Raw genomic sequence first — 13,863 nt, 5'->3', positions numbered from 1 at the left:
TGGACACTTTTAAAAATAAACCAAAATTAAGCTGAATGTCTAGCTGAAAGCTAGACTATAGCGGTGCAGTAGCACAAAAAAGAGCGTGGGAACTTTTTTGGACTTTCGTCCGGAAACTTTTTCCTGGTAGTGTATATGGGTCATTTCATATTAATTCAACGACGTTCCGACGGTGTCCCTCTTCAATTTTTTTGATTTTTTAATATGTTTTGATACATGTAAAAAGAAGTCTTTAGCTAAATTTTTAACTCTTTATTTCCACCCATTCCGGAGTTATCCATTTTTTCTTAAAAAATGTAGGCGAGAGTAAGGCAAAGCGGAACACTTCCCCGAAAATTTAGAACATTTTTTTTCATTGGAAATCTGCAAAATTTCGTTATTGGGATCTGACAAAATTTGTGAGACATCTGGTGTTAAATTTTCAAACTATAACCGGAGTGCATTGCTCTTTATTAATACATATCAATTAACATTAATGTTTTTGCGCAAAATTAAACAAAAAATGGAAGTAGTTGCGTTTACACCTCGCGAAAAATAAAAAAAATAAAATAACAAAAAGACAAAAAAAAGAAAAAAGAAGTTTCGATGACTAGAAGTTGGACCGGACCATCAGCAAATATCACTAATTGTTAAAACTAGCATTATCTATCCTGAATATTTATGACTAATGCTATATTTACACGATGAGCCTATACCACACACGGACTTAACAGGGCGATTGCCTGCGCCATATTAAATTTAGGCCACGCCTCCATGTCAGATCTCAATTCGGCTGAGAACATGCTTCAAAAACTTAAAATTGAAGGAAAATAGATTTTTTTTTCGATCAATTAATTGAATTATCAGCTCGAGATAAGCCGTGAAATAGTTATTATCATTGAAAATATGGATATTTCCAACATGTGTGATATTTATACAATTTAATATCATTTTTACGATGACTTCATGTTACTCTTATTTTTTAAGAATACACACCTAAAAATGATAAACATCACAACTCTTGCTTTTTTGGTAACACCATAGGAAATGGATATAATGTGTATTTAATAAAACAATGGCAGTTGTTCCTTCTAGCGATATGGCGAGAAACTAATTTACTGAACTTAGTTGTTGCGATAGGAAAATGTCTTTTGGTGGCACTGAAAATGCTATTCCAGTTTTCGAATGAGCTGATCCCATTTCGATCTCCATCGAAGAATTCATTGGTGGATTCTGACTCAAATTGTAATTTGAATTATTTTCGTCATATAAGATTTTTTTTGACATTTCAGATGAAAATAAGTGTGGTGAGAACAGTGCGTTTGTTCTTCTTCCATTGATCAGATTCGTTTCATAAATTTCAACCAAATTCTGTTGAAATAGAACGTCAAGAGACGAAGAACTTTTAACAATATTCAAAATAAGTAAAAAAAAATGGGGTAAAGTAGATACAAACATTTTTTCGCACAAAGAAAAGGCCATTTTTGCCGTATTTTTTCATAAAATTCAAAGTTTATTCAATTTCACCACATATCTTAGAAAATTAAGCAAAATCATCAAAAGAGCCTTTTTTTCGAGGGGAGTCCACTTTGGCCCATAATTTTTTTTATAGGATATAAGAAATAAGTGTGAAAAATCTATGTATGTAAACCGTATGTAAACCGACATTAGTTTAACTGCTTATGGTGTCCTCTAGCTCCACGTTCTTCTAAGAGTACCATGAAGTTATCGTAAACGAGATAAAATTGTATACATATCACATATGTCGGAAATATCCATATTTTAAATAATAAAAACTATTTCACGGCTTATATTGAGCTGATAATTCAATTAATTGGTCGTAAAAAAAAAATCAATTTTCAAAAAATAATTTTTTTTCCTCCAATTTTGAGTTTTTGAAGCATGTTTTCAGCCGAATAACGAAATTTTGCAGATTTGCAAGGGAGAAAAAAATGTTCTAAATTTTCGGGAGAGTGTAACGCTTTGCCCTACTCTCCCCTACATCTCTAACTATAATTATAATAATGTCATTTAATAGAGGTAATTTTTAAAAATTTATTACGCTCTTTCTAAATAAAAATTATAAAACTGAAAAATAATTCTTTAATGCTTTTTCAGCTAGTTTTAGTCGAAATAGTTTTTCGTTCAATAGGACACTTGAATTTGCGCTTAAAATCAGAATAACAGTTTCTTAATCGTAAAATCATTCTGGGCACGCTTGAGGTGGCAAAACTCTTTTAATCGATACCGCTGGAGGTGTAACACGATTCTCTGCAGAAACCAAAATTTATTCACTGTTCTTGACTATGCTGTAATGATCTCATTTTTTCCTGTCATGATCTGATGATATTATGTCATCGTAGCAATAAATAATGGGGAAGGAAATTTTTAGTTTACTGAAAATATAGTATAATAAAGATCATTCGAAACTAAGGTCACGGTCTTTTAATACTTGGCGTTCTTTTTTTACTTTTTAAAAGTATTTTTATAATGATTTCACTTTTTTTACAAGAGTGACAATTACTAAATATTTTGGAAAACTATACATTTTTTCGGATTTCCAAGGAAATTTTTTTATTTGATTAGTTTAAAGTTGAGTAACTACATTCAGGTAGCGAAAGCAATTAACGCTCCTGAAATGTTATTTTTTATATATTGACGGAAAAAACTATTTAGTCAATTTCAAAAAATGTAAATCTTGTCTATATTAGAATAATCTTATATTTTTTCCCCTATCATGAAACAAATAATGCGGAAGAAAATTTCATATTGACAATGAAGATATATGAAGATCATTCAAAACGAAGGTCGCGGTCTTTTAATACTTGTCGCTCTTTTTTTTGAGTGTTTTTATAGTGATATATATGGGTAATTCCACATTAATTCAACGACGTTACAATAGTGGCCCTCTTCGATTTTTTTTGTATGTTTTTATACGTGTAAAAAAAAGTCTTTAGCAAAATTTTTTATTCTTTATCTCCACCCATTCTGGAGTTATCGATTTTTACTAAAAAAAATGTATATCTCTGACTATAATTATAATGTCACTTAATTAACACGGGTCATTTTTCTTAATTTTTAACGCTCTTTCTAAATAAAAATTGAAAAACTGAAAAATAATTCCTTTTCAATGCTTTTTCAGCCTTTTTCAGTCAAAGAAATTCGATTGTGGTTGAATGATAAATGAAATAAACTTTTTTGCTGTAATTTTAATTTGTTTTTCTTCCCAGATCACTTAATTTCTTCAATCATTACAAACTTTTTATTTTATTTGTTATTATTTTGAATACTATGAGTTTTTATTTCCATTGATCTAGTCAGTCGTTTTACACTAATTGTGTTATCAGCATTCGATGTGACAGGATGAATTTGTTGTGCGTTGGGTATTGAAACAAAACACGCTTTTTCAACACGTTATATGGCACGCTCAATTGTTGACACGGGTGGCCATATTGAAAACTTTCAACAACTATGACGAGCGCGTTAGTTACGCAGAGTGCGTGAAGCCGCGTTAGTGATGCGCCTCTGGGCATTTTTGCAAACTAAAATTTTTCATAGCGTTATTTCTTGTAATAATTCAATTCCAATTAAATAAGTCAGTTTTTGATGAGATTCAGAACGAAATTTGAAGGCCAAAATTATTTTTAGCAATTTGGTGGAAATGATTTTAATACAAAATTTTTAGTAAATTCAATTTATTTGAAAAATAGAAAATTCTTGCACATGTGCGATGTTGACTCGGCTCGATTCGGCCAATCGGGACTCGTGTAAAAAATCGCTACGACAATGAACGAATTTGGAGTGGGAATCCCGGATCCGAGATTAAGTCGCACAGCGAATCAGAAAGTTGGGTCAAGGAAACCGAATTATTATTATTATTTCTTTGTCTCGGCGGGTATAAAAGGCCACAAGGTTATTAGGTAGAATCCTTTCTTTCAAATATTATTATTATTTTTTTATTGTTTTCTCCGTGACGTACAAATTGAAAAAGGAATTTTCTTTTATTCTAAGAATTAAATTCACGAATAATTCTTTTATTTTCGATATAAGATAATGAATGCGTCACCTGTAAATGTTGTAAAGAATTTGATTTTTTTTTGTTTTTTAAATGTGATTGCGAAATTTATTATTTCTTACGAAAATTATATCAAGTCTGATCCGAAGAGAATCATTCATTTTTTTTCGTTAAAAGCGAAAGCAAAATCATTAGAAAATTGGAAAATCCGTAAATTTTATGCGATTGAAAACAGATCACAAAACCTATCATTTTTCCATCGAGTTATAAAAAGAAAAATTAATTTTTTCGTTTAAAAGCAATCACAAAATTATTGACTATCAAAAATTGACATTTTTTATGCGACAATGAAAAAACAAGCGATTCAAACCAGAATCTCCTTTATTTTTTTTGTAAGTAAAATCTCAAATTATTCACATTGAATAAATTTTTGTTAACTTTCAAATTCAAAAATAAAGCATTCTCGTTTTTCTTTCGTGCCTGCTCTTTTTAACTCCCGACTGCCCGCAGGGCCAAAAAGACGGGAGTTATGAGTTTCACTGCGATCAGTGGGTGGGGGATATTCCTTTGTCGCCAGTTTTCTCGAAAACTGTGATAGTTGTCTTGACCAATTTTTGACATATTATTTTATATAAGCCGGACAGTGTTCTTATTTGTAGTATGTCAAGATTCATCGCGAACTTTTTTTTTATTTAACTTTAAACACTTCAACGTCACACATCGTTTGAACATATTCCAATATGACCGTATTTCGATCATCGACTACTTCACACTATTGCATGTCGCTAGTTTCACTTCGAGCTTTTTCAAGGCAGGGTCGTCCCAAATTGACAGTGGCGGCCAAGTGGCTAAGTGTGTAAACTCTACCCTATATACAGATATATCCATGGATATATCATTCGCGATCGTCCAACGGTAGAGAATATCTATTTATAATATAAAGTTTACACACTTGGCCACTTGGCCAGTGTCGAATTAAGACGTGATTGAGACTATGGTTTTCCAAAATAAAAAAAACGTCAAACAACCAAGAGAGGGTTTTTATGAAATAAAAAAATGGAGGTACATCGGAAATAAAAAAAATACTGGAAACAAAATGAATACATTTTTTAATTCATTTTTCACTTTCTCCTTTCTTTATCAGTAAAAAAATAAATCTTGGAAAAAAACAACAATATAAAAAGGATATGTGTTTCCAGAAATTACTTTATCTTCAAATTTCTTTGCTTAAGAAAATAGACGTAAACTTTGAACAAAATGTTTTAAAAATAGAAGTAAACATTAACCAAAATGTTTTAAAAAAACATTGAAAAAAAAACTTTAAACGACATGTTTCAAAAATAACTTTAAAGAAAATGTTTCAAAAAACATTAAAAATACTCCCGACTGAAAAATCGTATAGCGTATTGAAAAAATAAAATGAAGTCGAGAAAAAAATAAAAGTTAGAAAAAAAAACATTGAATAAGATATGAGGGTGACTTAGAAAAGTATGAAATAAAATGTTTTAAATAAACGAAATGTTTCAAAAATAATGTGACGAAACACTCGAACCCGAACCTAACCTCGAAAAACATCGCGACGCGGCGCGTTGTTTTGACCGAGCGCGTACAACGACCGGTAATATTGATTAATGGTAGGTAAGTCATTTATAAACAAAAATAAAAATTTTATTATCATTTTCGAAGTTGAATGATTGTACAACGAATAAAGGTGATAATCAAAAGAATGTAATCTTCACAAACAACTAAAATATGTTAAAAACATAATGGAATTTAATATTTATCGGGAGATGTCTCTAGTTCTTACTCAATGATTTGATCAAAGACTTCTCCCGACAAATATTAAATTCTATTATGTTTATAACATATTTTAGTTGTTTGTGAGATTACATTTTTTTAATTATCACCTTCATTCGTTGTACAATCATTCAACTTTGAAAATTATAATAAAATTTTTATTTTTGTATATAAATGGCTTACCTACCATTAATCAATATTAACCATAGGAATCGAATCTCGAAGGAGTAGCACTTAACAATTAAATGGTTTTTTTATCTATCTTATTAATTATATTTAATCTATTTTATTTCAGTTTTTTAAAAGTTTGCTTTTATTTTCTTAAGAAAAGGAGTTTGAAGATAAATCATTTTCTGGAAACGCAGATCTTTTTTATAATGTTGTTTTTTTCTAACATTCATTTTTTTTCTCCACTTCATTTTATTTTCAATACGCTGGAGGATTTTTCAGTCGGGAGTTTTTTTAATGCTTTTTTAAAACATTTTTTAAAGTTATTTTTTATTCTTATAAACAGTTTGAATACACGCGTAACGACGTGCTCTAACAGCTCAATCGTACCGTTACAGTGTGGATTCAGCACTCATAAAACGATTCAAGAATTTTTTCTTCATTGATTGATACTCACTTTTAAACGAAAATTTAACCTAACAGAAGCTCGACGAAGGAATGCGTCATCCGTCTGTATTCAGAGCGAATTTCAACACCCACTTATTAATTTGTTGTATGTTTCGTTATTCCTCATCTAAGTGTCTCAAGCTCTTCAACGCCGTGTCAAATCTCTGAAGTTGTTGCTGCTACTGTTAACGAGTCAGTTTTTACCGAGTCTCTTGAACTCGGCGAGCCTCGGGCCAGCAGATGACAGGGCTGTCAATGTACTTGTCCCGAGATTCTACCGAGTCTCTTGATCATCGCCAGCAAAAGTGTTCTCATTGTCTGACCTTTCCAAAACACTGGTTGTAACCCGTATTATAAAAGTATGTATAAATGTCAATAAATAAATTTTAAAAAATGTTTAACTGTGAAAAAATATGAGATCTATTGTAACATATACAGTGAATGAATTACGTTTCCTGTAATAATTCTGAATTTTGGAAATAAAAAAAAATGAGATCATTTTCTAACGTAGCCAAGTACAGTGAATGAATTAAGGTTCTTGTGGAATTCATTCGTGTACACTTTTAGCCCTAATCCCTCACTTATTCAGAAAAATTTTCCAGCAAACGTCACAGAGCAACAAAGGTTTCTCGACTGATTCTGCAATTATTAAGAGATCATCATCTGTTTTTATGCTAGCTCGGGTTATAAACTTAAAACACTTTACGCGTACAAGTGCATGCATTGTATCTATACGATGTACTGCACAAATTCATTTTCAACATTACACACAAGCTTGGCGTGCATGGTTTTCAATCGGAAGCTCGGGAAGAGACAATTGTTCAAATTTACTATGAAAACAATAATTAATTAGAATTGTATGAACGAGTGTGAAAAAAACCGATCCCCCAATAAAATAAGAGGGGCCCTGTTATATAATGATTTGGTAAACAATACAGATGGGTGAAATTTGTGGATAAAATTGAACAATTAAACGAACGGATAAAGAAATGAAATTAATCAATCCCTTTATATGCCTTTATCTTGTACGGATAGATACGGCCATTCTTTCATGCCCATACGCATTTTAATTTATCCACGCGTCACTTTCACTCGTTTGTCCGTACACTCTTTTTTTTACCAAATGGGCAGATGATTGGATGAATTACACAAGTATTGAAATGGATGAACAAAGAAGTAAGCTGTGTAAACATTGATTTGAGAAAAGAAAACGCGTTGAATACGAAACATTTGGAGTAATGAATTTATCAGTCAAACTAGTCAAGAATAGATATTTTTCTTTGTGTACACAGCGCGGGATCTCACGTCGAACTACTCAATAAAATAGTTGGATGGAAAAGGGATGGCAAATTAAAAAACAATTACATGAGAGGATCATCAAGTTTTCTTCAAATATATGGACGGATGAGGCATTCCTTCGCCGAGCTTCCGATTGAAAACCATGCACGCCAAGCTTGTGTGTAATGTTGAAAATGAATTTGTGCAGTACATCGTATAGATACAATGCATGCACTTGTACGCGTAAAGTGTTTTAAGTTTATAACCCGAGCTAGCATAAAAACAGATGATGATCTCTTAATAATTGCAGAATCAGTCGAGAAACCTTTGTTGCTCTGTGACGTTTGCTGGAAAATTTTTCTGAATAAGTGAGGGATTAGGGCTAAAAGTGTACACGAATGAATTCCACAAGAACCTTAATTCATTCACTGTACTTGGCTACGTTAGAAAATGATCTCATTTTTTTTTATTTCCAAAATTCAGAATTATTACAGGAAACGTAATTCATTCACTGTATATGTTACAATAGATCTCATATTTTTTCACAGTTAAACATTTTTTAAAATTTATTTATTGACAATGCGAATATAGAAAATCATTTAAAACGACGGTCACGACCTTTTAATACTTGGCGTGCCTTTTTTACTTTTTGAAGTTTTAATATTTACTGATTTCACTTCTTTTTGCGAGGCGTGACAACTATACAGGAATCGTATTTCATTCACTGTATTTGTCAACTTCAGAAAACGATGTCATTTTTTTTTATATTTTGAAGTTTTTTATTGATAATGCAGATATAGAAAATTATTGGAAACTACGGTCGCGACCTTTTAATAATTGGCGTTCTTTTTTTACTTTGTCAATTATTTTTTTTCTAATTTAGCTTATTTTTTAGAGGCGTGACAATATTTACTTAAGAAAAAAAATACATTCCTCGTCTTCGACGAAAATTTTTAAAACGATTTGTTTCAAGTTGAGTGTTTTTCTCTATGTGCCAAAAGCAATCGACACAGCCAATTTTTCTATGTAGACGGACGAAAACTGTGCTTTTATGTTCATGTGAGTTGAAACCTTTTACAAGCAATAATGGTGACGATTTTGATTATCCATTCAGCAAATCGAATTTTCCAATGAAAGATTGGGAAATTCCTATGCAATGGGATGATATTTTCATTTTCTATTCCTTTTTTTGAAAAGCTCCACTTGTTTACTTGGAAAAATGATTTTTGAAACTATCTTCTTTTCATTCATGGATTCCATGTTGACATGGACACTGTCAATGGTTTGCAATGTCCAAGGAGATGTTTCCATGGTATTCAATGTCTAAGACCACAGCTTTATGGTTATTGGTGTCCAGTGATATTTTTTCATGGTCTTCTGTAACGTCTGAACCTGCCTCGTCAATGCAAACTATTAAATCGCAGATCTAGATATCGATAACTATGAGGAAATATATCGTAAACCATTGCACCGTTTACCTAAATATCGGGAAATATAAAATTGTCGAATATATATTGAAAAATACGAAGGCATCCACCTAGACATCGAAAACCCCATAGTCGCCAAACTAGACATCGAAAACTATAGAGCCGACGACCTAGATATCGAAAACCTTAGAAAAACTCACCACACTATCGGAAACTATGAAGCCATTGACTTTCATATCGGGAACCATGGACAAATTCACCTTAACATCGGAAACTATGGAGCTATCGACCGGGATAGTGAAAACTATGCAGTCGTCAACCTAGTCCACGAAAACAATGGGAAAACATACCTGGACATTGAAAACTACGGAGCCGTTGATCTAGACCTCGAAAAGCATAAAAAAACATACCAGGACGACGAAAGCCATGGAGAAATATACCTAGCCATCGAAAACCATGGAGCTGTCGACGTAGACATCGAAAACAATGGAACCGTCGACCTAGACCATGAAAACCATGGAGAACCATAACCAAACATCGAAAACTATGGAATTGTTGACCTAGCATCAAAAGCCATGACGGAATATACCTGGACCACGAAAACCATAAAGGAACATACGTAGACATTTAAAACTATGAAGAAATATACCTGGACATCCAAAACCATGGAGGAATATACCTAGACATTGAAAAATATGTAGACACATACCTAGACATCGAAAAGTATGGAGTCATCGACCTAGATCACGGAAATGATGAAGAAATATACCTAGAGAACAAAAACTATGGAAACTCAGACCTAGCCATCGAAAACTGTGGAACCATCAACTTGGACCACGAAAACCATGGAGAAACATACCCAGACATCGAAAAACATGCAGGAATATACCGGAACCACGAAAACCATGATGAAACATGCCTAGACATTGAAAACCATGGAGGAATATACCTGGACGACGAAAAACATGGAGGAATATACCTGGACCACGAAAACCATGAAGGAACATGGTTTTCGTGGTCCTTCATACTTGGTCATTGAAAACTGTGGAGCCGTCGACCTCGACTGCGAAAACCATGAAGAAACATACCTAGACCACGAAAACCATGGAAGAATCTACGTAGACCACGAAAACCATATCCAGACATCGAAAACCATGAAGGAATATACCTAGACATCAAAACCCATGGAGGAATTATCCTAGACCACGAAAACCATGAAGAAACATGCCTAGACATTGAAAACCATGGAGGAATATACCTAGACATCGAAACCCATGGAGGAATTATCCTAGACCACGAAAACCCGAGAGAAACATACCTGGACATCAAAAACTGTGGAGCCGTCGACCTCAACTGCGAAAGCCATGAAGAAACATACCTAGACCACGAAAACCATGGAGGAATCTACCTAGACCACGAAAACCATGGAGAAACATATCCATACATCGAAAACCATGGAGGAATATACCTGGACCACGAAAACCATGAAGGAACATGTCCAGACATTCAAAACCATGAAGGAATATACCTAGACATCAAAACCCATGGAGGAATTATCCTAGACCACGAAAACCATGGAGAAGCATACTTGGACATCGAAAACTGTGGCAACGTCGACCTCGACCGCGAAAACCATGAAGAAACATGCCTAGACATTGAAAACCATGCAGGAATATACCTAGACATCGAAACCCATGGAGGAATTATCCTCGACCACGAAAACCCGAAAGTAACATACCTGGACATCGAAAACAGTGGAGCCATCGACCTCGACTACGAACACCATGAAGAAACATACCTAGACCACGAAAACCATGGAGGAATCTATCTACACCGAGACAACCATGGAGGAATATACCTGGACCACGAAAACCATGAAGGAACACGTCTAGACATTGAAAACCATGAAGGAATATACCTAGACATCAAAACCCATGGAGAAATTATCCTAGACCACGAAAATCATGGAGAAACATACCTAGACATCGAAAACTGTGGAACGGTCGACCTCGACCGCGAAAACCATGAAGAGACATACTTAGACCACGAAAACCATGGAGAAATATACCTTAGACATCAAGCACTATGGAGAAATACACCTGGACATTAAAAACAATGGTGAAATACACCTGCACATCAGAAACCATAGAGGAATATACCTAGACATCGAAAACCATAGAGGAATTATCCGAGACCACGAAAACCATGGAGGAATATATCTGGACATCGAAACCTGTGGAGCCGTCAACCTCGATCGCGAAAACCATGGAGGAATATATCTGGACATAAAAAACTATGGGGTCGTCCACCTAGAAATCGAAATTCACGATATAGAATGTACCTAAACCTAGTCCTCCAAAACCCATGATCTATCGCCTTAGACATCCTCGAAAAATCCAGCGGCGTCGACCAGAATTTTATATTTTTTTATTTTTATTATTTATTATTTAATGTTATTCGTATTATTCAATTTTTTTGTTTCATTATATTATTATCATTTTATATTATATTATATTATATATTAATTATAATAAAATATTTATTATAATAATATACATATTTTATGCGCAAACCAGGAGCTGGTATTGCCCCCGCTGTGCGCCCATTCTCTATCTGTCTCGCTCGGCGACGCAGAAAGAGAGGGGGTAGCCGCGTTCAGCGTAGTGCGTGACGTAGAGTGTGACAAAAGTAAGAAATCGTGCAAAGGACGTAAGTCCAAATGTAAACAAGCGTAACTTACGCCCCTCTGTCTCTAAGAAAATGAAAATCCCGAAATGATGGATTTTAAATCACTAACGTTACATATCTCAGGATCTACTGGACGGATTTACTTGCAACAAAGACCAATGGAAAGAGAAAAATCGAAAAAAAATCGTCACAAATTTTCAAGTTCTTTTATGAAATGGTTTATTTGTGAGAGCCATTTGAAAATTCTGTGACGTCATAAAACCGGCATATTCGCGTATATAAGAGTAGCGGCAGGGCTCGCGCTGGCTTTTCTTTTGCGCTGCAGTTTTTCCTTTTAATACTTGGCGTCGAGCCGCTACCGCGTCTCTTGATACTCTTTTCTGTCCTCCGGGCCGAAGTTGCCGCATTCCGCCTGCGTCGGACAGAAAAATCGTATACACACCTAGGACAGAAAAATAAGGAAAGTCTCAGATCACATGTAATTGTCAGCCTCGGCTTCGCCTCGGCCGACAATTACATGTGATCTGAGACTTTCCTTATTTTCCTGCCCTAGGTGTGTAATATACTATTCCTCACTCAGTTTTTCCAAGATGACGGTTTTTTCAAAACAGCATGATGTAAATTTGCGTGATTTTTTTTCCCGAAAGTCTTAACGTAACAAAGAAATGTTACAGAACGAAAGTATTGAGCATCGTCTAACGAATACGTCTGATTTTTATCAAAAATTTTCTAGCTATTTTTATATTTTTTAATTTTGACAATTTTTGGAAAAATGTTTAAAATTCTGAAAATAGTCACACGTATTTTTTGGATGATTTTCAACAATTTTTGTTGTCAAATTTTTTTGTAAAGTTGAAACTTTTTGAAAAAAAATTATTTTCCATCGCATAATAAATATGTTCATAATTTTGTTCTCAAAAAGTTTCAGCTTTAAAAAAAATGTTACATAACAAAAATTGTTTGAGAATCATCCTAAGAATGCGTGTGAATCTTTTCAGAGCTTTTAAAATTTTACAAAACATCGAAATTGAAAAATACAAAAATAGCTAGAAAAATTTTGAAAAAAATCACACGTATTCTTTAGATGATTCTCTATACTTTTTGTTCTGGAACATTTCTTTGTTACGTTGAGCCATTCGAGAAAAAAAATCATGCAAATTTTCATCATGCTGTTTTGCGAAAACCGCCATTTTGCAAAAATCGAGTGAGAAAAAAGTGTTCATCACCAGTGTTCTGGAAAGGTCAGTCATTGACAACACTTTTGCTGGCGATAGTATGATTATTTGAGTACAACAACAGTAACGGAAATCGATTTAAGGAGGTTGAAGCGTATCTTATGTTAAAACTATTTTCCAACTTTGCACATTAAAATTTTTTAAACAGAAAGCTTAAGAAAGTATTAAACTTCTGGCGGGATATGCCGATGGTTCACCGTCGTGAAATTGAGATATTTATTGTTGAAGTTTGCAATTTTTTGAAAGCTTCCATACGAGCCCATGTTTAACCTTGTCATTTTCGATAATAAATATCTCGATTACTAGGCGGTGAAACCTCTCCAAATTTTTCACACATAATTAAGCGCTATTCAAGAAGATTCACGTAAATTTTCAATTCATTATTTTGGAATAATAAAATCTAATGTATTTTTCGTATGATGTCCTATATATATCGCTTCAACTTCCTTAAAGGAAAAAAAAACGTGAAAAATTCTTCACTTTTCAATTGAAAACGCAAAAATAATGAAGATTTTGATTTAATTTTACAAAATAAATGCCATATTCTGAAAGAGCACCCTCAGAAACTTACTATGCCAGATTTTTAAGATTTTATCTTTTGTTCCTCAGTTAAAACTGATGTGTACTTGAAATTGAGTGTCCAAAATTATTATTTTGCGCACTAATGGGTTAGTATGGTGATGCTATACAACATTTTGAGGGTAGGAGTATTGGAAATTTTTTCCGTGTAGCAACATGCTTGTGAAGTAATTTCTGAAAATTTCAAGATTTTCCAAACGTATTGAGATCCACAGTAAAATCGTGACCACAAACGCAGAAAAATTTCATG

The sequence above is a fragment of the Venturia canescens genome, chromosome 8 (genome assembly GCF_019457755.1).
Source record: "Venturia canescens isolate UGA chromosome 8, ASM1945775v1, whole genome shotgun sequence".
Taxonomy (NCBI): domain Eukaryota; kingdom Metazoa; phylum Arthropoda; class Insecta; order Hymenoptera; family Ichneumonidae; genus Venturia; species Venturia canescens.
The sequence above is the reverse complement of the archived record's forward strand: the minus strand, read 5'-3'. Positions refer to the sequence as shown.